This window comes from Ixodes scapularis, unplaced genomic scaffold (assembly GCF_016920785.2).
Source record: "Ixodes scapularis isolate PalLabHiFi unplaced genomic scaffold, ASM1692078v2 PGA_scaffold0__279_contigs__length_252992795, whole genome shotgun sequence".
NCBI lineage: Eukaryota > Metazoa > Arthropoda > Arachnida > Ixodida > Ixodidae > Ixodes > Ixodes scapularis.
Window position 1 is genome coordinate 65,072,137 of NW_024609835.1, and position 26,901 is coordinate 65,099,037.

Consider the following 26,901-nt stretch of genomic DNA (forward strand, 5'->3'; position numbering starts at 1 on the left):
AAATAATAAAAACCGAAAACGCCAATCTCTACCTACATTGTCAGTGTTCTGTTTTGACTCTGTGCTCTTTTGTCGCAGTGCTGTTTTGACGCCGTTATCGTCTGTCGCTGTGCCTTTTTGGTGGTGTGCTGTTTTGTCGCTGTGCTGTTTTAACGCCGTGCTGTTTTGGCACGTGCTCTTCTGTCGCTATGCAGTTTTGACGCTGTGCTGTTTTGTCGCGTGCTTGTTTAATTAACGTGCGATGTTTTGACGCTGTGCTGTTTTGACTGTGCTCTGTTTTGTCGCGTGCTGTTTTGTCGTTTGATGTTCTGTCATAATGCCGGTCCGGTCATATGTACTTAAGAACAGGCACCCTGTGGCATGTAGGAGAAAACGGCCCCAACAAATAAGGACATATACAATTCCCCGAGGTACACATCGCGACACTGTTAGCGCAAACACGACATCGGCGCATTTTCACGTTGCACTTAGAAAGAGTACTAGTGGCAATGAAATCTTACCGTCTGCATTATATCCCCAAAGGAGTACTTTCATACCTTTAATACCTTCGATGACAACCTTTTGTTTCTATGAGAAACCGAGAAAAAAGAAATAGCGAACGCTTGTTCGTTCTAACAGTGTCGCGCTTTTTACCTCTTTGGAAATGGTACACAGGTGCCTCTCAAATTTCCCCGTACTCAATATTTTGGTTTTGGGAAGAAGTGGTATAAATGTTTATTTCACAATAAGAAAAAACGGTTGAGAGGCAATGTTACGAAGTCAGGAATGAAATGACACACTCGATTCATACACAGAAGTCAAAAGCGGATCGTACGGCCGACGGCACACACGAAATCTTCAATTCCGATTGCCCCGGCGGCGTACGTTTCGCAGAGGCTGCGAAGACGGCGTTGCATTTCGACGAGTGTGGACTTGCACCTCTTCTTGGGACCGACTCGATCGGGGGAAATCTTCATGGTCACGACCGATTCCTCGGAAGCAAAAGGCATAGGTAGCTTTCCATACCGATGAGTGGTTGTAGCCGACCACGCTTCCAAATCTCCGGTTCCATGCTTCAGAGTAGTGGTTGGTCCTGTGACCTCAACCTACTGTGGCCGAATGGACATCCAAGTGGCGGGAGGACAGCTTGGTGGCGTTCTTGGCAGGCTGACGACGCCGTTCCCTTGATTTACGCGCCGATAGTTTCCGGTAACATAGGTTGGGTCAAAATAGTCTAGACGTTCTCCTTCGGCTTTTTGGCATCATCCACTTCAAGACATGTATGTCACTCTCAACGTCTTCGGGTGGCCAAAAGGCGGTGTCGAGCACCTCAACGAAAATACGAAAGCTGTCGTCTGCTCTGTAGAGCCTGGCCAGTCCGAGTTCTTGAACCTTCCGCCAGGTGCTCTGGCACAGACTGAAGTAGCAGGCATTGATGGCGATGTCTTCCCCAAGTACTTCCTTGACAGCGTTCATGGTCGCTTTTTTTGAAATCGCACATTTAGATGTTGGGAGAGGGCATCCGTCCTGGCAACTCCCTTTCTCTAGCGAGAGACGTGAAAAGCTTTTCATAGGTTTTTCGGGATATTCTTGTCATAAATGCGTAAGCAACAGAACCACCGATCTCTCCTAGAGGTACCAGGATGAAGTACAACTGCAAGAATCCCTTCGGAGAGAGTTCGAAGTTCCCGTCCATAAACCATATGCTGCTCTGGGCTAGCAATTTTAGGCAAAGACTACTGGTGAACACGAGCAGTCGGGCTTCAGTCTCATGTCCATTGTCGTAGCAGAGGAAACGCTCTGGTTGATCCCCGCAGTCGTCGTCCAGGGTGGCTCAACAACTAGTTCCCTGAGGCTAACAGTATTTTCTGGGTATGCCGAACCCCGCTGTTGGTGAGTACAGCGATTGAGGCTCCGCTCACTTTTCATGACGCACTTTCCATCTTCACTCAGGTCCATCACGGCTTGGGTAACAACAGCGGCAAGATTTTATTTTAAAGCATTGGCGACCTCTTTCATCTTGATCCTGGATTTGGCCACACTAATCGCAGCGTCGTTTGGGGGGGTGGTTATTATGAACAGTCTGGCCGCAGGCTCCTGTTGCCCCGTCAACAATCAAGGCTCCTTCGAAGTGAATGCCGCGCTTGACACAGCACCACACTCTTAGTCCGGTAACGGCTAATGAAACGGCTACAGCCTATTTAGGCGTGACATACGGTGCATTTCGGCATGACAAGAGAGTGACCCTGAGAGTAGCGATGACAGTTCAGTGTTTCCGCGTCATCCTAGACCACTTAGGCGTTACATCATTTATAGCCGTGACATTAAGAGCTCCACACATCATTGGCGTTACAAGCTGTTTGTTACGCTGATAATGTAACGCCGATAGAACGAGTAGCGGCTAAATTCAGAGCGCAAAAATAATAAACGTACAATGTTAAAGTTCGGGTCTCGCCGGAGGCAGCGTGCGTTGGCACTGCTACGAGCAAAACAAACCGACAAGGCGCAGGTCCCGGGGCCCGAGCACGGATGATCTTGAAGGTCTGGCACGAGAGCACTTGGTTTAACGACGGCTAACGTGACGGACGTGTTAAGAGGGACCTCTTCATTATACTTTTTCAGGGGGAAGGAGGGGGCGGGGGAGTCGGCGGCTCGGCGATTTTTGGACTAACCCACGGCTTCTTTTTTCGGATTCGGTGCCTCGTGATTGTCTTTGACTTTGAACTTACGGACCGAAAGGAAGAGTTGCGCTGCGATGTTCACTTCCGCAGATATTCGTGGCGTAGTGCGCGGCCATTGTCGCCATGAAGGTCGCGACTGTCAGGAGTTTATGGGAGAGACAGGTGGCCCCAGTGGAAGTGGGAACGTTGCATCTCCGTTCGGCTGCTACTTATACTGGGGTCACGCGCCTGCAAGCCATGGGCGGCATGAGTTTTTAGGTGAGCGTTTGGCTGTTTTCAAAATTTACAAATTGTGCTTAAACCCGCCGAAAACTTTGAACCTCGCTGGATTAATTTGAGGCTCCGCAACTTCCTTCAGAAACTCCACCTTCTTCAGAAATAAAACGCCGTTTCCTGTTTGCATTCTGTTCACCCTTAAGGACGAAAGGCTTAAGCATCTTATAACTATAAAGAACGAAACTGCCGTGATGTACCCCACTGTCACCACTAATCATAAAATTGAAACTTGTTTTTTGTTTTTGTTTTTTTTCTAAACGTTCACAATAAAGTGTGGAAACTCAGTTATTCTCGTTTTCGATTCTTGCTAGTTTATTTCGAGCTGACATACGGTTTTTCATATAGTCTCTTATTTGTGCTCCGACCGCCATAAAAAAAAAAAAAAAAAAAAGCCATTGCAAGTGAGTGTCATGTCTTTTTGCTCAAGAAGCGCAAAGCACGCGGGGATAATACTTAGTCAGTTGTCCCTTTGCAGTTCGCATTTCGGGTTCGAAAGCGTTTACCGACATAAGCATTTTTGAACAGATTAAACATCGAATGCCGCCGTCTTGCTTTTTAGAAGAGGTATATACGCACAACGGTATTTTTAATTGTAACAGAAATTTTCATTGCGACCAATTGGCTATTCGCCATTGCGAGTGGTCACATTTTTTACGTTAATTTAAGCCTAAAAGTGTCAGCCGCCTCTAACGCCTAAACGGCATCACAAAAGTCACGTTAATATTGGCGTGACTTTTGTAATGCAGATATCTGCGTGACATGTAACGCCGCAAGTAGCCGTTAAAAAAGTGGCACCTTTTCACGCCGAAATAGCTGTTACCGAACTAAAGTTGTAAGGCCTACAAAGCGCCACCGAAGTCACGTCAATATTGCCGTGACTTTTGTAACGCCAATATCGGCGTTACATGTAACGCCGCGAGTACACTCTAAGAAAAAGTGAGCACCCCCCTAGTCATCATGCGTTTTGACGGCTGTAACTACCCCACAAGCTTACTTAACTACCCACTGGGCTCGAGCCATTGAGCGTTACCACCCTGTTGGCAAGTGACAAGCATGGGGTAGTCACGTTTTATAAACACTTGAATTGAACATTCAAGTGCATGCAGTCGTTCAATAGTAAAAGTCACTTCAAAAATCTCAAAAAGTACTTGAAACTTGTTGTCTTTGTGCGTTGGTTACCATTTATTCAAATTTGAACCGGTCGAAACAGGCGTGTGGCTAAGTTCGCCTAAACTGGCAGAAAATAAACATGACAAAGAGTACAGGCAACCTTGGTAGGCACCTCCTAAAACTCGAGGCAGATAAAAAGTATCGCGGTTCTCCTTTTTGGTTCCGCCGCGGGTTTTACCATGTACTGCTAGTAAACAGCTGGCAGCTGGCGTCGTGCTCGAGGAATTTAACCAAGTCTCTAGAAAAGCACAGGAAGCTACGCCCAGGCGTGAGTTGACTGGAATGTTTGCCGGACGAGATACTCTTGTCGTCTTTTATTTTGCGGTTCAGTAAAGAGCGTGCTCTCATTAAAGGGACCATGAAATGATTTTAAAATTGAGTTTCATCCACCGCACGTCGTAAGAGGTGTGAAAAGAAACACGAAAACACAAAAATAGGGAGCCAAAAAAAATTATTTGCTATAGAACTTTTAAAAGGAAACTGGACTCTTTTGCGCCTTCCTTCCTTCGCCTGTTCACTACGATGCATCCGCGGAAATGGAGCACGTCAGCCAAATCCAGGTCGCCTATTGGGTAAGAGCCTACCTCACCAGCACCGCGATCGTAAACAATAAATAGCCGGCGAATGTTTCCTAAAAGTTTTGTTAAATATTATTCAGATCCACATTTTGTAGCATAATTAGAGATGTGTGGCGAAAATTGCCAAATTTGATAATGCTGAGAGCCAAGCGCCATCTATCGTGTGGTAAACGAAGCAACTACTGCGCGTGCGCAGTAGGGCAGGGCCGACAGTTACTTGGGTGACGGCGACCGACGAACATTTATTTTCTTTGTTTTCCTTCCTCTCAAAACTCTGACTGACTGAACGTTTATTTTTCTACGTGTTCTTCCCGCGCGTGCCGACTTCAAGCAGCAAGAAAACAGTACTTAAAACAGACCACGACGAACAAGAACGCTGGATCCACCGACTCTGACGAAGCGAGCTGCTCAGAATATAGGCCTAGCAGGCATTCCGACTCGGCGCTGCGTTGCTTCGTCGCAAGACCGTCTGCCTACGACCGGCTGGTGTGCTAAATGGAATATGCCCGCGCTACCCTTGTGGACCCTTCCCGTATTATAGTTTGATCACTGACCTCAATTCTAGATTAAGAGGTGAGGTCAATCTCTTCACCTTGTTTTCCGAGGCAGTGTTGACGAACACTCGTCGAAAAGGGACACTCGTCGATTCTATCTTCTTGTTTTGTGTGATATATAGAGCTGAAATAAACGCCGTATGGATTACCTTCGTAACACGGTATGTACACTTTGTTATTGGTATGCCATTTTTATTCTGACAGACTGCACGTCACTGTCGAGCTATAACAGTTCGTGGGAGGTATACGCACAACCCCGGTCCAACCTTTCTTTGCCGAGTGTCGCGCCAGTATCGTGTTGCAATCGTAAAAGAACGGTCCCGAAGCGCTTACAAACAGCGCGAATACAGCACTTCCATCAAGCGCGCGCGTCCGCTCCGAGTGTAAACAGGTATTTACGTGGCTCTTGCTGACACTCGTAGTTCAAACGTATCTTTTTTAACGTCGGCTCGCTCCTGCATCTCCGAGGCCGCGAAAAACGCCATCTACGTCGCTTTGCAAACAACTGACACGGGCCGGCCCTTCTGCCAACAATGACAGGGTGGTTGACTTCTGGAGTCTTCACCGGAAGACTCGCTGCACTTCCCAACAGGCATACCGGCGTATGGGACTAGTCCCATGCTGTCGCTGTGGCGCAACATATCTCATTGAATTTCGCTCAGCTGCGATGCGGCGATGAGAGGCGCCGATTCAGGAAATACGTCGGTGACATCAGCGCAGTAAAACCTACCGGCGCACCCCAACTCGTTGCCGCTAACACTCCCATTCTCCTACTGCCGAGAGAACTTCCGGTTCCGGAAACGGCCTACGTCACAGCTTGTTTTGCGGTCAGTTGGAGAGAATGAAAAAGTCGATATTTCAATAATTTTTTGTGTAGAAGTTAATAAACCGAGACGAAAACGGATGCCTGTTCGGCATTCAGTGAACATTGACGGTTTAATGTAAAAGTTATCTGGAAAAAGTAAAAAGGTCATTTCATGGTCCCTTTAAAAGTGTATCCACACGACGGACCGGGCCGCGGACCGATTGATCACGTGATGCGCGGCCCGCGGGCCGCCCGGCTGCAATGAGCATCCACACGGCGGACCAAAAGAGCAGACGACAAAGTGAACGGGCCGGTCTAACCCTCGACCTCACTGCTCCGCCAAACGCAAGCAACAAGCTGCTTTGAGGCTATTTGTAAGGAGCCAAGATGGAGGTTGAACGAAAGAGACTTTTGGCCGCGGTGTCCCTGGCGTTGACTATTGAGGACGAGGAGGACTTAAGTGAACCGAAAAGGGCATGCATCTATTGTCCCACAGAGCGGGGAATCGCCCCACGAGTGCGAAAAAGTAAAAAGTTGCATCGTCGCACCATGCCGCCATCGTCGCACAACAAAAGGTTCGTCTTCTTCGTCTTCAACAGTTGGCGCCAAAAGAACACGACTTTGGATTTGGATTCCAATCTAAACAACAAAAGTCAGCTTGTTGCCAGACTTAGCACTTCAATTATACTAAAAACGCCGCGGTCCGCCGCCAAGGTCCGGGCGAGAAAAGAGCTTGGCATTTCTCACAAGCGCGGGCCGCGGACCGCCGGCGGACCTCGAAAAGCGGTGACGTAAGATCACGTGATGCGCGGCCCGCGGACCGAAACAGCAATTTGGTCCGTCGTGTGGATACACCTTTAAGGTGTGATCGGTCAGTTCTGCGTGCAGATCAGTTGCAAATGGCCTCCTCGGTTCCGCCGAACTTGCACGCCTGTAATACCCAATTTTTTTTTTTTTTTTGCTTTTAAGTGCAGTGAAGTATGAAGCATTGAACACCACGACTGAGGCCGGACAGGACGAACGTACACAGATATCTGGGATCATGACCGTTTATTTCAGTATTTCTCTGTCTTGGGATATATGATTCGCCTTCACTGGCTCATTGGGCAGATTTCATAGAGCATACTCGATAAAAAATGCTTCAAACAAGTGTGTGTCACCCCAGGTGGAGTACTTTGAAGGGGACTAAGATTTCAGGCCTTTCGGCACGCGTTCCTTTTACCTATATAAAGGATTCCAAGTAAATTTCGAAAAATAAGGTGTTGGCAAACATACACGAGCCTATTCGGTTTATACATATACAGGGTGTTTTTTTTTATTCTTACACATTTGCTTAAAAAAAAAACGTGAAAGCTACACTCATGCGGTTTGTGCAGGTGGGTTATACGGCCAGGCGGACATTATGTGGATGGCTAATCTTTGCAACAAGTCGGCTAATTAATTAATATTTGTTAATTAACTTTTTAATTAGTGGAAATAGACATATCATTTCAATTCGAAACTTGTAGAGCATCATCGAAAACCATTAAATCAACTATTTTTGGAAGGATTTAACGCCGGGGAAGCATTTTACAGCGTTCTGTAAAAACGCTCCATTTGGACGCGTTTCTAGATTTCGGTTTCTCATCGGAGCGCATCACCGCGCCCGCGGTCCTGCTCCCCAGTGGCTGAGACGCGCAACACACGTGCGCCGTACTTCCCTCCATTCTACGAGGGAGGCGAGGAGGTGGCTTCGCGTCGCGACCACCGGGGAGCAGGATCGCGGGCGCGTAGCTGCGCTCCGATAAGAAACCGAAATCTAGAAATGCGTCCAAATAGAGCGTTTTTACAGAACGCCATAGAATGCTGCCCTGGCGTTATATCCTGCAAAAAATAGTTGATTTAGGGGTTTTCGGTGATGCTCAGCAATTTTCTAATTGCAACCATATATTTATTTTAAGTAATTAAAAAGTTAGTTAACGAATTTTAATTAATTAGCCGATTTATCGCAAAGATTAGCAGCCCACATAATGTCCGCCTGGCCATAAAACCCACCTGCACAGACCGCATTATTGTAGCTTTCACGGTTTTTTTTAAACAAATGTGTAAGAATAAAGAAAACACCCTGTACATATATATATATATATATATATATATATATATATATATATATACAGTGCAGTCCACTTATAACGATATTGAGAAAACCGCAAAATCCAATCGTTATAGCCGATTATCGTTATATCTGGATCAAATCAAATCTAAAAAAATAGCGATCAAATCTAAAAAATTTGATCGCTATAAGCGATATATCGTTATATCTGGTATCGTTATAAGTGGATTACACTGTATATATATATATATATATATATTTTTTTTTATATAAAAAGTACTATTGGAGTGCCAGCAGGTGCAACGCAGAGAACTATGTTCTCGGCGTTCTTTGATGCTTGAGGCCGGTTCAGACACTTGCGTTTGACAGCGTTACGTCGAACCGAAAGCGACTCACCGGCACATCTGTGCTTTGTATGAAGCGTGGAATCCAATTCAAGGAATCGTCTTGGCACGCGATATAAGCAGCAGGGATTTCCTGGTTTCTCGCTGCCGCAACGCAGTCAAACGCAACTGTCTGAACCAGGCTTCAGATAATTTAGCGTACGTATTTCGCGTTCGCTGTAGGTGAAGGCAGGGGCCCGAAAGCGGAAATTCTGCACTGTCCTCTTGGCGCGAGCCCATAGAACGCACATTTGAAAGACACGCGCTCGAGCAGAAACAATTGTAGCGAGAAGAAGAAAACTGAACCAACGCTTCGGGGAGGACCGGCGGACGGGCTTCGCTAGAATCACCTGTGCGCGCTCAGTGTACTCAACATTTACTCAACCGCCGCTGAAGTCATTCGGATATGTAAAAAAAGAAAAGAAAATGCATCAGCGTGTTCAGAAAGTTGTGATTGCAGAAATTGGTTTCGATAATATAAATTGGCTCCACTCAACAGCCCGCATTCGCGCGCTCTCAACCCTCTCACCTCCCCCCTCCACTCTTACTGAGTGGCTCAACCACCCATCCGCTCCTGACCCTGGTCGTTCCTGGCGGCATTCCAGGCGATCCTCCGATATTTAGAGGACCCGCAGGCGCCCCCACTCGGCTCCAGGCTGCTCAAGCAATACGAGCCAATCATCGCCGCCGCCCGACGTCTCTCTGCCCCTGGTAACACCATGGGACACATAAGACGACGAGATAAAAGACCATACAGCAGAGCGCATAGGGCGCTCATTCATTTGGTCTGTAAATAAAGACGTTTGAAATAAGAAGAAGATAATTAATACAATTAATTAAACAGGCTTCTGTATACTTGAAGTGTAGGCAAGCGAGAAAACAGAACTGATCAAAACGTGACGTGTAGCGACTATTCAATTTGATTTATAACCTTCAGTTCACTTTTGCAATGGATTAGTTTAGAGATACGAGCGCTTTCCTAAGGGCAGTAGAGGAAAATATTATATACGGATAAATCTTGCACATTCTTTTCGTATTTATGCAAAATTTGACAGTGGTCACCATCTTTATCGGTCACAGAAAATACAGCAGTATATACGCTGGTGGTGTCGATTAGTCGTGTGTATAGGAATATAGAGTGTCAATACCTCATGTTGTACCTTGTGCTGTTTGTGAACGCGTTCATGTATAATATTGTATGGTGTCAGTATGTCGCCTATGTGTGAAGTGTTGTGTGGAATATGGAGTACGTGCATTTCTGGCGAGGCGCTCAGAGCAGACTGTTGGTTTCTTTTTTCTTAGTTTGAGCGTTGTCCGTTAGGTGGTGCGTGTCGCCGCCCAGTTCAGGGAGTCGCGCGTTTATGTGTCTACTCATTTGAGTGAAAAACATGGAGGCGCTCCATGGTTCCACGGAGCAGCCACAAAGGGTTCGGTTCTCGGCCTCTCGTCCCAGTGGGATCAGTCCCATAGCCAGTTGAATGGGTGTTCCGTGCGGTGAATAGTGCGTGCACAGACGCGGTGGGGATTACCAGAGACTTGAAAGTGGATAACAAACGCTAGCAGGTGAGCAGGAGTGTTGAACGATCGGAACCGACGCCGCTTGAATCGGTGATGCCTCGCCTCGCCGCTGTCAACCGAAAACGCCGGATCACTTGCGGCAAGCACAGCAAGCAGATTCTCTGTTCAATAAAGACATAATTCTATTTGTCGACTCGCTATACGATTCCTTCTTTGAATGTTTTCTGGCCGCGAAGTAAATGCAGCCGGCCGCGCGAAAGCTGTCGCGGACAAACCCCCTCGAATGCCCCCCTCACATCGCCGCCCCTGCTCGTAATAGGTGCGGTGCCGGTGCTTCGAGGCGCGTTTTGGAGTGCTTTAGTGCGCACGGAAGGCAGCGAACGGGCGTACGCACTTGAGAATCGTATTTTAGCAGAAAGCAGTCCAGCTCGCTAGGCCTTACTCGTATTGCTCCGCTGTCGCTTGCCAGCCGCCATGTTGCTTTTGGGGGTGCTCCCTACCTGTTGATTGCATACCGCGTGACTACCCATGGGGTGGTTAGTATTATACTAAGGGGGGTAGCGATATCTGTGACGGCTTCTGACTACCCCAAATGCAGTACCCTACGACTACCCTTTTGTTTAGAGTGTAGTCGTTAAAAAAGAGGCACTTTTTTACGCCAAAATAGCCGTTACCGGACTAAGAGTGCAGCGTACGCCCATGCCAGGTCCTTCTGTTTCGTGTACTGTTGTGAAAGGCCCTCGGACCTGGCCTTCACCTGTCGCCAACGGCAGCAAAGCATATTGTCACGATGGGCCCCGGCGCGCACCACCGGCGCTAGACAGTCATGTTCGGATTCCCGAGACCGACCCTATAGTCATCGGGCCGGTGGTGGCTTTCGAGGAGGGCTCCAAACACAAAAAAGAACTTCTCCCGGGGGCCACGAGACCGTCTGGGACCGCTAGCATTCGGAGGGAGAAGCACCGGCGTGCGTGTGCATGCCTGTGTGTGTGTGTGGGTTTCTCGGTGTGGGGTTTCAGCAAGGGCGTCGACTCCTTGCATCAGCCATCGAAGCGGGGCAAGAACGTGAAAAGATTGCATCATCTGCCCTTGGTCAAAGAACGCCCGGATATTGCATCAGCCGCCCCGAACTTCGAACACCACGTGAGCGCTCGAATGCCGGGGAAGGCTCCTCTCTCGCTCCGCAGACCTTCTCGCCCTCCGAGGGTTATATAACATGGGCTCAGAGAGCCCGAAGTCGCCGACTGCCGACTGCTGACTGCCGATTGCCGATTAACCAGTTGACTATGCTACTTGTAAATTCCCTGTATATTAAAGCTATACTTCAGTAGCCCTACTCCAGGCCTGTTCCCTCGGGGCCATGCTAGCAGCGAGCCACAGCCCCGACTCTTGGTTCCGCGCCTGAGGTCGTCGCCCTCCCGAACGCAACAGTACATGTACCAATCCACGCACAACTTTTTTCCTTCCTTGTCGGACTTCAAGGTCTCCATTCTGCAGATATATATCATACTGTTATAGATATCAGTTATTGAAACTGTACATCATTTATCAATATCAGTCGTTAAATAGAATTGAGACAAAGTATAAACATTGCGCGAAGTTAAAATTTGCTGCAATTTAGCAATCGTAAACCAATAAAGACGAGTAAAATAATTATTTATCAGAAAGTAAATTGCACTTTCATTTTTTGATAGAATGTTAAAATAACTAACCTCACAGCAGCCTCCAAGTCCCCGATGTGAATGAACTCCGCTGACCAAGCGGCCAACGACACGTACGAATGAGACCGGATATCCATAACTTACGAACTCTGTCCAAAATACCTCACAATAGATTACTTCGGTTGGTTTGTGTGACTTTCAGTCTCTCTGTCTACCTTTAGGTAGGTCAGTTCATTTGTGACCGGACAATGACAGGACCGACCGAAGGCCATGAAAATCAGGAAAAACCAAGCGATAGAGAACCCTTTAGGCACATTTTTTCCTGCTTTCCACCGGGGGCTTTTTTTTTTTTTTTTCCAGGGACTTCTTTCCGGGGACATTTCTTCCAAAACCCCTCCTCTTGTCCACTTTTTTTTTTTTTAAGCTCTCCTTGCATGGCACGTCGCCCTACAAGCTAGCAAAGTGCTTGCGTCGTAATAATGATTTTGAAACATACCCCCCCTCCCCTTTTCTCTTTTTAGCCGGAACTAGAGTGGTTCCGTCAGCGGAGGATTGCGACGCCAACGCTCGGATACGATTACAATGAACCATTTTCGGAAATCGCTGGTTCAGGGGCTTCCAGTACGAAAATGCGCGAACACGCTTTCATGCAAGCACAGGCACTCCCTCGGCTAGAAAAGCTAGATTATGCTGGCTTTGTTGAGTTTTAGTGAACTGGATTAGGCTTCACCTTCACCAGGTTAACTTTAGGCCCGAAGCTTGTTCAAAAGTGTTTCTTTCATATCCTTCTTAACGTGCAATGTAGCATTCTTAAAATCCTCGAAACCAGTTTTCCGCTAGGTGGAGTTATTGATCAACTAGTGGATTCTGATTCTGGAGTCTTCAACACCTTGACCTCAATACGTCAAGAAGTATTTGAACTGGTGCAGAAAGGGGCAGGGGAAGGGGTGTTTAGAAGCGGTTTTGTGGACACCCTCCTTTGTTTCTCCTGTTTCCTTCTTAAACTTCGTTTTTTTTTTTTCTTTTTTTGTTTTTGTTACCGTTTGAAAGTACAGGTTTTTCTTCTCGTTTTTGACTGTGGAAAAAAGTACTCGCTCTTGCTTGTTAGTCTGCAACAGAGCCTACTCTACTCGAATTCGATGTTCTTGTTTTTCCCTGTACATGCACGTATCTCGTTCACTCGCGCACTCACCAACGAGTTTGACTGCCTCGTCAACTTTTAGTACGGCTGTTATATGTATGCAACAGTGTTGCGGAATGGGCACCTCCATTCCGTTTGAAAGGGGTCATGAACGGATTTTTCAAATTTTTCCTGTTTAGCTTTCCTCCTCAACTCATAAATCGCGCATTCTGCCAAAGAGTTCAAGAAGACGAAAAGAGGGAAGTCCCTTCTTGCTCGGAATCTCGTTTGTATACCCGGATAGAGCCATTGTCCTTTTAGAAGATTAGCCCGTCACTCAAAATTCAGACAAAAGTTGCTTTCCCCACCCCGCTCACCCCGAAGCTGACAGTGCTGTGGAAGCTACGTGCTCGTTGGGCCAGCCACACTTTTGCCACGTAATCACGCTCTCTCGCACATAGCCACGCGCAGAGAATGAAATCAGGTTATGAAAGAGAGGCGGCTGATGGGTTGGGCATGCGCGTATTTCCACCACAATGCCAGCTTAGGGGTGAAGGGAATAAGGTAGGTCCGGTATCGTGTGACGTGCGTTTGGACCCGGTGACGCGCTTTGAGAACCGCGGATGTATCACAGTGAAAAGGCAGTGAGCTTACGAAGGGGAGGATGTACGAAACAGTCCGCTGTGTTTTCAGATTTTCGCACTGAAAGTAAGGCTTTTGACTTTCTAACTTTTTTCTTTTGGCCCTCTGAACGATGTGGTATTAGTAAAATCCCAATCTAAAGTGATTTCCCTATTGGAAAAACGTACAAGAAACACACCTGCTGCTTGTACGGTTCTGGTATGACACCACCATGATTTCTTGTTATTATGGATATTATAGTTTGGTATGGCGTTCTGCATAACTGGAGATACCGGCACCGCTATGGCTCCGGGTCTGTCTATACTGGCAGCCAGTTTGCTTGCCGATATGATTCGGTGAGGCTGGTATGAATCTGCGTTCGATGACGTAGGCGACTGCCGTCTACCACACGACCACCGGTATAACCAAATCATACATGCAGAAAGACGACCCCCATCTTCCAACAAAAACGTCCATCGTTTACCGCCGATATCGTTACATACACCATACATGTCGAAAAAGAACATAAGCCGCGTTCACATGAATGCGATTTAGTCGCATTGAATCCAGTTGCCGCATTCAATATGCGGTCATGTAAACGGCATAATGCCCTAAGAAAGCGCATCGCATTACAGTCGGTAGACAGAGGTGGATCGAGATCGCGAGTGCGCATTCATTCAGCCCATGTAAACGGAGGTCGCATCGCATTTTGGAACGGGGAGCATTATCGGAAGGCGATCGCTGCGGGAGCGAGTGAACAGCTGAGAACAAGGCGGCGGCCAACCTCGTCGGCGGCGTGGAGAGCGGTCTCGCAATTTTTTTCCCGAGAACAAACGCAAGCTTTTATTGCGATCATAAGTAAGCGGATTATAGCAGAGCTGCTCGGTGAGGGCGGCCCCGTCCAAACCTTTGCGAAGTACGACTTGCGCGTCCGAAGGGGTCACAAAGGCTTCGGTGTAAGCACGAACGACACCGAGAGCTCCGAGCACTGTAGAGCACTGCATGGTAGCGCAGAACGAGCAGCTCCTACCTCGGTGCCGTTCCTGGCTGCGCAAGAGCCTCTCGGACTCGGGGTCCGGTTGGTCCGGTCGTGATCGGCGAGGTCTGGCGCGCGAAACGCGGAGGCTTCCTCAAAGCGTGCGCACACACGTCGCCTCTCGTTCAGAGTGAACCGGCGGCCCGGCCTGGAGTCCTAAACGCCTTGGTTTTGATGATTCTTCCGTCTTGCAACTTCTTCCAGGGCACCGAAGACAGCGGGCACGATCTTTACGTTCACTGAATGCGTCGAAAGGCCTCCACGTGCGATGCACCGGAAAACGTGGTGCGACTGGTGCCGTAACGGAACTGCATAACTTCTACCTTCCAATCAACGTGCACGGCAACAAACCGATCGTGACACCAAGCCGCGGATACCGCATCGCCGGTCGACAGCGCCAAACGGCCCGTTTCTCGTATCGTGGGCCGTGACTCGCACTCGGTCAACTCGGCGTCTTTTCGTAGCCCCTCGCGTCGTCGCAACCAGCCGCAAACCCGCCAGCCCGCAAACGTAGCCGGCGTCGGAGAAAAGCGAAACCGAAACGTAAAGCTTCAGCCCAGTGGCTTCCGCTGCCGCGGCTTTCCGAACTTCCCGGCTTCCACGCTTCCGGTCGACGCGGAGATGGCGACGTAGCGGTTTTGGCGTCGCTGGCTCGTTCTACGTTTTACGGTCCGTTTCTACTGCGTCTCTGGCTTTCAACTCGACGGCGCCTCTCATAGTTCAACCAGGCGTGGTCAGCCTGGGTCAGCGCAGCGCGGCCGGCTCAACTCGTCCGATCGCCGGACCGCAGGTGACTTCCAAGTTCGGCCGTTAGGCCTATAGGATCCGAAGGCGTCTGTCTCCGTGAAGCGGTAAGCGAATCTCGTCCCGTTTTCGTTCTACTTTTAATTACGTTAGTTGCGCTACAGTGTAAGCATGCGTGCCAAGTGTTCGTAACGATTTTGAACTAGAATAATTGTGCTTCATTGCGGTTTGTCATTCACCGAAAATGTCAATCAAGCAATGAACGAGGAGCCATGCTTGAAAACGATGTATGTACGATGTTAAAGGGGTAGTGAAACGAAATTTTAGCGCCGATCTTGTTGCATAAATATGGGCTAGGGACAGGCACCACCTCGGAAATATAAATATTGCGCTGTAAAACATCGGAGAACTAATTTTAAACATAATTAAACGATTTCAAATTCTCATCTGGTGGATGGGGGGAAGTTCTCGTGACATCACTTGTGCCAAAATAGCAGCGCCGTTCTGCGGCAATACGGCGTGCCGGCAGAATTCGCCTAGGCCTGAACGCGTTTGCAAAGCCTTGGCGGAGAAAGCCAAAGCGTAGTTGGCCACAGTGAGCTCGTTCTCGTTGCGGCTCTTCGCACGACACGGCCCGAGCATGCTTCTGGCACGGCCGGTATTAGTTGCTGCGAGTCGCGAGCTGCAAGCCGACGTTAAATGTTTGAACTACGAGGGTGTCAGCAAGAGCCACGCAAATGCCAAATGCCTGTTCACACTCGGAGCGGACACGCGCGTTTGATCGAAGTGCTGGATTCGCTCTGTTAGACCGCGTTTCGGTAAGCGCTTCTGGACCGATCTTTTACGATTGCAACTCGATACTGACATGACACTCGGCAAAGAAAGGTTAGACCGACATCGCGTAGCTCCCACGAACTGCTATAGCGTCGAGTCAGAATAAAAATGGCATACTAATAACAGAGTGTACATACCGAGTTGCCAAGGTAATCCGTATGGCGTTTATTTGAGCTCTATATCACACAAAACAAGGAGATAGAATCAATGAGAGTCCCTTTTCGACGACAGCGTTCGTCACCGCTGTCTCGGAAAACAAGGAGATCGAGATGACAAGGGGAAAATATTGACCTCTGAAATTTAGTTCAGGGATCAAACTACTCATCCGGTAAGGGTCCACAAGGGTCGCGCGGGCATATTCCATTCAGCAGGCCAGCCGGTCATGGACAGACGGTCTTGGCCAAGGACCGCCGGAGCAACGGTGCGCAGAGTCGATGTTGCTGCTAGGCCTACTATATTCTGCCGAGCTCGCTCGGTCGGCAGAATCGTGGCTGTTGTAGCTCTTCTCGTGTGTTTGTGGATCCTGCCTTCTTGATCGTCGTGGTCTGTTTTAAGTACTCCTTCCTTTTTTCTTGCTGGTTGAAGTCGGGACGCACGAGAAGAGCACGAAGAAAAATAAATGTCCGTTGGTGGCCGATACCAAGTAACTGAGCGACGCTGTCGGCCTGTTTGATTTGATCGTAAAAAGTGCGTAAGACAGCTTCGGAGCTGTCGTAGGATTCTGTCGTAACCTGCGCAAAGGTTACGACAATTTCGTTTCGAGAGCACGGGTTTTCTCTCAAATTTGTCGTACGCACTTTTTTCGTCATGAATTCGCTTTGCGAATCCGGCCTCAGAGCTGGTTTTGTCTGCCGTGGTTGCCGACTTGCCGTGGTCCCGTGGTGCAGCGTGCTTGCAGCCCTTGCACATCTCAAACGGCCACGTTGTCACAGGTGGATGGATGGATGGATGGATGAATACGGCTGAGCCCTTTGGATCGGGCGGTAGCTTACGCCACCTAGCCATTTTGTTTTACCATTTAAGCTTAGAATATTTAAATGTGAAATCTATATTCACTCCGCAGTGCAAAGAAAGTGAGGCTATGAAACCCCCTTGCCATCAGTGGATAAGAAAATACCTAGTTTTCTCTCGATTTCTGCCACCATTCACTTAATCTTTGCTTGGTAATCTCTACAGTCTTGAAATCCACTCTCCCTTCGCTGTCTCTAAAACCCAATGACTTTATTAAATCTATGTTGTCTTCGGTACCCGAAGGAAAAATCCATCAATGTAACGCTGTTTGGCAGTCAATGTTTTCTAGTGGACCGCTGACTGTGCCTGACTGTACGTCAAGCATGTCTGATTGGACAACAAGTTACTCTGACCGACAGTCAAACTCCAGTCAGACCCCGCTTGTCGGCTTTCTGATGGTTTCCTGGTGGCAGTCGGCCGCCGCGAAACGCCATCAGGATGTCCTGGTGGTGATTCTGACTGTACATCGATTGTCTCTGACTGTACGTCAGAAAGCTTTGACGTGCAGACAGAAGTACGGTCAAAGGACGTAAAGTTCGTTCGGATACCACTATTTCGTCAAATCTATGAATACGAAAAGTAATCTATGCACGAGAAAACGATTTCGGGACGTGAGCCCATAAAACCGCTGACGTTAGAGATGTGACACGCAATCGACCGACAACCTTGATCAGAAGCCCGCCGAAACCGCCGAAGCGTCGAACCGTCGAACACGACACTTCGCACTTCGCTTCGCCCATGGGGGCTTCGCCGAGCTTCCATGAACGATCGCTCTCGACTCGTTTTGTTTGCCCGCTTGCTCCAACCTGTCGATCCTGCCCGGGCTCTACAATGTCTTACGTTTTAGTAGAATTTCTACTCGACAAGACCCAGCTTGTTGTGAGTTCCGACAATGTAAGGCACTTTAGCGGTGTAGTTGAAGACGACAAGGCGTACTACTGGGCCGGAGACGCTCCAACGAAAGGAGGATTCTACGACGCGAAACTACTGTGCATGGCAGGTGAGTAGAACTGAAGTACGGCGATTGATGTACGATTGCTTGGTTTAACTGCATATGCAGCCGAAGCACTTTTTAGAGCGATGCACTCATTGTCGGAACCTCTCGCTGCAATACTGAAATGCTCTTGACTCGGTCCGAGATGTTTAGGAAAGAAAGTTTATATCTTTCTAACAAGTGTGCACGGTAAAAACGTTCCGTAAAAAAACGTAGAGCTTCTCATTAAAAGCTACGGAGTAGCATCCGTAATCTGAAATACGATTGACTTGTCCGTAAACCTAAAGTTACGATTCTTTAAACAACTAAAATTGTTTGCGACAAGCTGAAAGTTGTTTTATTTGGTTTAGACTAATAGACAACGGTTCTCACATTTTAAAGAATCATTTATTGCACTGTCAATCAACTAATGATAAACGTTCCGAAACAAGGTGGCGCTAGTTACCGCTCAATTGAAAAGCACGAGGTGAGATTTTTGTCTAGTATAATCACACTGCCGCTATCTCTTCATCTACTCATCTCCGCTCGGTCGTTTTGCTGCCGTTACGGCCGTTACTGCCGCGCTTGTTTTGTCGAGGGGTAGAGGTGCTTGGTGGTTTTTGTGCGAGCCTTCCTTGTTGTTATCAAAACGGTGAGTTTGTTCTGCTCTTTTTATTAACATTGATTGGGGACTGTCATATATACGTTCGTATTTTTGACACTTCTTTCCTCGAAAGAAACGAAACCACGGATTTGCGTCGCTTGAAACTTTCGGGTTCAATGACTGTCGCTGCTATCTCAGTTCGTGTTTGACGTTCTTCTCAGAGTTGAAAGCTCAAGTCGGGTGCTCGTTTGAACCTTGTGTCATGTCGTGAGCTCGCTGGGACGCGCGGTTCGTCGTTTGTAGCGATTGGGAGGCTATTCGCGCGTGCTGGCTCGCAAGAGTTGCAGTAAAGCACGTGACAACCCATCGTCTGAGTGCGTGAGTGCGCTTTACGAGTTTCGCATCGTTGTTCGCGCTTCCTGTAGCCTTCTCATTTCGCCGAGGGGTCCATATCGTTTCGTCGAAATTCGTTTCGCGGCAGTACGTTTCGTGGACAACTTTTTATGGACACATTTCGTCGACACGAACGTTTCATCGACACTCGTTACGCGAATTTCATGCTGCAGTGACGTTCCGCCACTCGTGTTATCACTGAAGTGCGCGTAAACCCACACCCCCGCCTGCGTTCACACCACTTCGCGGCGACAGTCTGCGGCTGCTCGTTACAAAAATGTTAACCCACTTAACCGACCCGTACAGGTCGCTTCGCGGCGACAGTCTCATGCAGCTTACCCCCCAACCCCCTCCCCCCCCCCCCCCCCCCGAAAAAAAAAAAAACGAAGGTTAATTCGAGCTGTCGATGAAACGATCTGTCGAGGAAACGTTGTTCGATGAACTGATTCCCCATTGCTGTATCACCACTGCGTACTTCACGTTCACTCGTTGGTTAGCAGTCATAATGCAGCCGATGAATTTCTCATTTCACAGAATGCACTTGTGTCACTGTACGCTGATTCCCCCCAACCAGATGGTCTAAGATCATCGTATTGATATTCATTTTTATGCTCATAATATTCTATGTGTATATTAAAGCAATATACCTCCGCTCAATACTTGCACGGCGCCACTCAGGAGGGCACGTAATACCACTGTTCCACGGACTGCAAAATTGTGTGCATTAATCTTGGCTCCTCAGTCAGACTGTTTGTAAGAAGCATAGCCACCGTTCCTGCAGTTTCAAATTGTCTGAGATGCAAGCTCATATTTTTTTCAGGAGACGTCTTCAACGACAATTGCTTCCTTGTCGCTGAGCATTGGCCAATGTTTAAAGAGCCTATGCCATTCTTGAAGGCGGTATGCGTCTTGTTTGGAGCTTTTTACGTGTTGAATTTACCTATTCAATGGAAGCCTTGGCCACTCTCGAGTTTATGCAAATGTGAGAAAATCTTGAAATGCGTCAAGTCCACAGGATGTGTCATAGAATGACATAATCTAGATTACCCTATCATTTATTGTGCCGTAGCGCCCTTTTTCACAACTCGCACAAACATTTGAGCTGTACTAATTTTACAAAGAATTACGCTGCTGCATATTTATAATGAATTGATAACGTGGGAACACTGGTTGTCATTAGGCTGTAACTTTCAAGGCAGGGAAGCATGGTTATCTTGTATAGACCAGCACGCAGCACTGACGTCGCACAGCTGCGGTGGCGCTGTCGGCGGCACAGCGCAGACGCTTCACTTTACGCGAATTTGTTTTTTGCGCATGCACAGTGCTCACACCTGGTCTGGCCAACGCGGGCTTGCTTATAAACAGGGTGTCGGTCTATAGAATGTGTGCTTTTTCAGCAGTCATTCAGGTTTAACATGTTCCAACACTACCATAGTCTGACTTGATAGTAGAAAATAAATGGCTTCACCTTCACCAGGCTGAGTATGCTTGAAGCAGGCATGGCATTAATGTTAGATGATGCAATATATCCTCCTAGACCAATCTTCCAAATCAACCTGGAGAAGGGCTTGAAGAGAATGGGAGCAGTGAAGCGAACGACGGCCCAGCTCAAGATTTTAGCGATGCTGAAGGGCTTCAAATGAAGTCTTCACAGAAATCCCTTGAACCTGTATGTTTTTTTATGGTAAGTGCAAATTTGAATTCCTAGACATCTAGCATGTACCTAAGAGGAAGACAACTCTAATGTGACTGATGCCAATCTTTTGAGAAGCGTAACAAAGGGCTTTGTGAGTATTCAGAACTTTCAAATATCGAAGCGAATGATGTCATATTTTGTTTATACTTTCATCGGATAGGACGGTTCGGCAGTTGTACGAATTTTCAATCTGAGAATGCTCCAGGACACACCATCGTAAAAAAGCAACTGAAACGACTCACAAAAGCCCACACAGAAGTCTGGGAACTGTATGCAAATAAAACTTATTTCAACTCGTTTATTTAAAACGGGAAGGCATCCTGTAATTGTAATCACAGATGGTTGATCTGTAAAATGTTTGAGCCCCCAGAGCCAATACATGATTTGCTGCGGTATGCTGCTGTGAACCGGTGACGCATGCACGCAGTGTGAGTGCTACAGTGTAAAGGCAGATGTGGGCGACATGATATGGTATTCATATCCCGTGTTATTAGGAGTCTGCGTCTGTTTAATTACAGCAACCGGCATCCTGCCACTTTACAAATTATCTCCTTGCAACTTTTTTGCCCCTTGCTCTCGCACAAAATAATTATTCGTTTGATATTTAAATGTATTATTATTAGAGGGGGGGTGCAACGATTTTATGATTAAGAGAATTTGCATCTCGTCATTTTTATGTTGTTTATCACGTCCTGGAGGATACAGAAAACATCTCCTTCATTAAGAATGTTGCGATTCCGCTGCATAATCGCAAAACAAAAGCCAAGCTTTTTCCCCCACCTGCAGCCGCAAGTGGCAGCCGAAGGAACTACAGCTAGAAGATTACGTGCCCTCGCTCGGCTCCAAGCTGCAGCATAACGCCCGCTAATGTCAGCAGAGAGAGGGAGAGGAAGCGTCCTCCGAGATAGCACACGGGAACCTACACGGCACTCCGAATGACGTCACTAGGAGTGCTACCAGGTGTGACCCTGAAGACTGGGAGTGAGTTGAGGGGTGCCCGAAATGCCAATAGCTGTCTTTTTTTTTTACGCAACAACTAGGACGCGCAGGCAAAATCGGTTTCCTGTTCGTTACTTCAGAAGTGTCGGAGAGCAACCTCCACAACTTTTTGACCGAAGTCCGGAAATCGTTGCACCCCCCTTTAAATAGTAACTTTTAAGCTTTGAAATAAGTGAAGCCTCATGGTTCTTTCTTTTTGTTTTATAGAGGTTTTTCAAAGCACAAGTCGGCCGGTCTACCAGCCACCTGCAGCCATGCTTGCACTGCATGATTACTTAGCATGTCCAGTGCCAACTGCTATTTAAGCTGCTCTAACCTGATTAAATTGACAGTCTGACAATCTTGTGTCTTGTTTTTCAGAAAATACAGTGTGCACCTCAAGACGTTGAGCTATGTTTGACGATTTAACCATTTGAACCAGTTGAATTACGGAGTCAACTTCGCTTTTGTATTTTTTTTATGGTAAGTCTCCAGTCTGAGTTCTTACAGAATGAGCATGTCCCTGAGGGGGAGGCAACGCTGATGTAGCTGATGTCACTTTTTCGACAACTGTTGTAGCAATATCAGCCACATCTAACATGTTGCCCCTAAAGCCCCAGTTTGAACATGTATCAAGCCTTTTTCTAATGCATATTTTAGCAGATTATGAGTTAACATCAAAATGGAACTGCATGGTTTATTCTTGTTTTGTAGAGGTTTTTCAGGGCACAAGTTGGCTGATCTCTTGCAGCCTCCTGCAGCCATGCTTGGACTGCAGGGTTACTTTGCATGTCCAGTGCCAACTGCGGTTTAAGCTACTCTCACTTGCTTTAACTGGCATTCTGACAGTCTTGTGTATGTCTTGTTTTTCAGAAGATACGAAATGTCGAGCAACGTTTTATGATTTAACTATTTGAACAAGTCGAGTTACGGAGTCAACTTCGCTGGTGTATTTTCATGGTAAGTAAAAAGTGAGTTATTACAGATCGAGCACGACTCTGAGAGGGAGACAACGCTGATCCAGCTGGTGTCACTTCCGACAAGTTTTGTAGTAGTGTCCGTCGCATGTAACATTGTTTTGACCCCAACTGGTGCTACTATTCACTATAGCTAGATTCAAACCTAATATGCTAAATTCATTTGAATCTAGTTACTATAGCTAAATTCAAACATACTAGGTCACCTGCTGCTGGCTTTTTGTAGCCGATGAACTTGCCACGTTTGAATCGCAGGTAGTATTAAGTAGTGACACGTTGCAAGCATTATATTGATGTAACAATTGTTTTCTTGGTAACACTAACTGTCACACGCTAAGTTTGTGGGAAGTAAGTTCTGTATCACGTTATTTTTACTGAATAAAAAAGTAGCAATGTTCTTTTGGAGTTAATTTTCTAATTACAGTTACATTGAGGAGCATGATGTGATGCATACCTTATCTCTAGATTGTCATGGATAGACAATGACCAAAAAGATTATGCACTTCAAATTATGGATGACAAGTGCCAATGACAAAGCGCAGCTGGCAATGCAAAGAAAACACTGACAACAGATAAACAAGGAGAATATTTTTTCTCAACTCCCTCCAAAAGTTGTGCTTACAGTGAGGAGCAGTGGTGGAGAAAGGTAACCTCAGTGGCAATGGCTTTGTATATTGTTGAGGTTTTAACCAGGAACAAATCCTTGTGCATGCAAGCCATTCCACCGAGTGTGCCAGTTGAAAGCTTGTTCAGCGATGGAAATGGATGTGCTTGCCTTCAGTAATGTAAAACTTTTGGATGAAAATTTAGAAAAGCAACTGCTGCTTCAGTATAAGATGTAATAACACTGATACAGGCACTTTGTGCAAAAAACCTGAGCATAGTTGGTTCCTAGTTTTCCTTGTTTATTTGTTTAATAAAAGAAGTAAAGTAAGATAATGGAATTACCTCTTAGGAGTAACCAATATAGGCTGTTTTTCTTAACTAGCTTAATTAGGTAGTCTTTTTATATAAAGTATCTTGCCCAAGGCGACAAATATTGTAAGGGTCCTCTAATCGCATAATTTTTTCGCTTCGTTTATGTCGATGCCTACAAGGTCTAGCTCTAAGATTTGAAATCTGTTTTCTTGTATATTTTAACACATTATAAGGTAACCTTTAAGTAAAGGGAACTGCATGGTTCTTAAGTCTTGTTTGTAGGAATTTCTTGGAGCACAAGTCAGCTGATTTCTGGCAGTCTCCTGTGGCCATTGTACTGCAGGATTACCTTGAATAGTTATAGCCAGCTACGATTTAAGCAACTCTCATTTGTATAGATTGTCATTCGTGTTTGTCTTTTCTTTTTTTCAGGAACTACATTTGGAATTATACAACGTGGAGCAGCTTTTGACGATTGGTCACTTTGAAAAAGTCATTTTGTGGAGTTGGCTGCACATGTTTTTTGCTGGCAAGTAAATGGTTCAGTTTTTAAAATCTAGCATGGTCTGAGAGAAAAGCAAACTTGATGTGACTGACAGCACCCTTCTGAAAACTGTTTAAACAATATTGATCACATCTAACCAGGGTTTTTCTCACAGTAGGTGGCAGTGGTTTCTCTGCCCACTAGTCCTGCTAGCTGCCCAATTCTTTGAAAAATGTCTTGTGGCCTTCATGTCTTGGCACAGAAATCGCTGTGCTCGGTGGACTTCTGTGCCAAGACATGCAGGTACAGGTCCCCACAACCCAAATTAATACGACTTGGTCGAGGTGCACGCAGAAGAAAGATGCAGCTGCTGCCTGTGTCCCCCTCCCCTCCACAGTCATAGTCGGATGCCTATTTGTCCACAATGTATGGAGAAAAATCTGTGTCTAGCATTTATTCTATCCTAACTTGTACAGCTTCACTAGATCAAAGGCCACAGTTATTAAGAAGGCCTTCCACAAGATTGGCTTTTTCCTCATCTGTGCAGATCCGATGTGGTCTCTATAAATTAATTTTATGCGGTTGGCTTCACATATTTATTTCTTGTAGATATAAAATAACTGGTGTAATGAAAGTTTCATGGTACCTTTTTTTTAATGGGTTGCTCGTCTCGGCTTGACCTATTTTCACTTTAAATTCGACAGCATTTATGGGCGAACATTTTTGTCACTTTTCACCAGTCAGTTGGTCTGTTTTATGGTTTGTGTGACCGATTTGACTCTAGCACAGGCAACGGCAGAGGCACATGATGACAGCTTGGTTTGTATGAGCGCTCACGCAGAGAGAAAGCTTTTTAAAATCGTGCGTCTGACCCTATGCTTTTGTCAGCTCCAAATCCAACTTGTAAATTGGAGTATATGGCATGCAGGTACACCAAAATGCATCGTTCGCACACATCGGAACAGTCTCTCAGAGAAAATTATGAAGAAGGGTCTGCCTTTCAACGGGCAACAAAAGAAATGCACAGCCAGAATGCGCTGACGAGGGGGCCAAGCAAGCTCCTTGAGTGGTAGGCACTTGGGGTAAAGGGAATGGCTAGATCACATTTTGGGGGTAATCAGGTGCACTAAGTGTGGAGCTTGCAAACAGACTTGCATGCCATATATAAATACTCTGTAAATTTTTACCACTCGCTCAACTCAAAAGCGTGTGCACAGGTGTGCTCAAACGTGGGTAGGATGGAGCTCCCAAATTGTAAGATTGGGGACTATGGACTAAGCTACTGCTTAGTCCCCAGTTTTTGATAGCAGTTTTAGTACACATGCACTTTTTCACCCGCTCAGTTCTGTGAAAACCTTCAGGGATATCTAAAGAGAAAATCAAGTTTCTATGTTCACACACTCTAAGCACTCGAGGCTGACCACCTGGGGGGATCGGTGGCCGAGTGGTCTAGCGCACACCAGCTCGGAGCACGTGGAGCGAAAGCTCGCGCTGCAGAACCCAGGGATCCTGGGTTCGAGCCCCACCCCTGCCCGTTTCGATCTGGATGAGCATCGTACCGGCGTGCGGTCGTGTATCGCTACTGCGTGATGCACGTTAAAGACCCCAGGCTAGCGGCTGTACCGCACTGGCTAAATTTCTCATCTACAGCTGGGAGACTCGTCGCCCCTGTGAGGCAGACCAAGTTCTAGGCTGTATAAACACACACACAACCCAATTATTTAGGCTGACCACCTGATTCGACAACGAGAAAGTGCAACTAGCCCTTCGTTCTAATGGGAGATTTTGAGTGGCTGCCCAAACTTATGAAAGTCTGGGATATGAGCTTAGCCAGTTTTACATAGACTCTTTTGCAACATCTCATGAACCTTAGAAATAAAGCATTACTCAAACTGAATCGAGTTTTCCGGTTGGTTCATCAGTTCTCAAGAAATGTTTCACATTATAAACCAAATCACTATTGCAATTCCGGCCTTGCATTTTTTTCTAAGTTTCGAACGAATTTAGGCTTGAAGTTATCGGTTTTGACTAAGGAACAGGAGAACAAGACCCTCAAGTCAAACGTTGGTTTTAGATATCGGGTCACAGGATGAACAATTAGAGGCAATGTCCATTTGACTTTTGTATAAGATTCATGGCTAATAATTAAATGGACTGAGGGGGGCTGTGTTTTATGCACAAGCTCAATTTGCATCTGATATAGATATTTAATTATTTTTTCTCTGTTTTCTCTTTAGCACATCATGCTACATGCAGCATCTGAAAACAAAGGCCAAACACCACGGGGGGCTCTACTTTGGCTCTTCAAGGACCCAAATAAAGTGTTCGAAGGTACTTTTCTTATTTTCTCATCAATTATTCAGGTGACATTGCATGATTGCTGCAAGCAGCATAGGAAAGAGTACTCAATATTCGTTTAAAGAGATCCTTTTCCATTTCAAAATTCTGTAACTTTTTTTTATAGAAAACCTGGTTGTATCCGCGTCATAATGAACATTATTTTATGTATAGGGCAGCATCACTAAGCGACTGCCTGTTAAATGAACTGGAGAAATCTGCACCTACAAGCATTGAGCTCATATTCTTACCAAAGGTCTATTTTAGCAGTGAACACCATTGTGACATGTAAAGGCACAGCTCCGTCTCTGTGGAATGTGAAAACAGCATTCTCTTTATTTTCAAGCATGAGTGCCGACGCAGATGAGTGAGAGTGACGTTTGGTGTTGTCAAGAAGGTGCTTTATATCGCTGTTTAAAAATGCAATGACTGTGGTGGTCGTTCAGACTGCAGATAATGTTTTGTAATCCCACTACCT

General features: G+C 46.6%; 1 protein-coding gene and 1 pseudogene across 2 annotated transcripts in view; both read right to left on the reverse strand.

The window, feature by feature from the left end:
• Positions 1-26,901, reverse strand: part of LOC8026212 (atlastin-3) — a 159,835-nt gene that overhangs the window by 82,192 nt on the left and 50,742 nt on the right. The gene's annotated exons all lie outside the window — the stretch shown is intronic.
• LOC120840570 lies at positions 751-2,141 on the reverse strand (annotated as a pseudogene).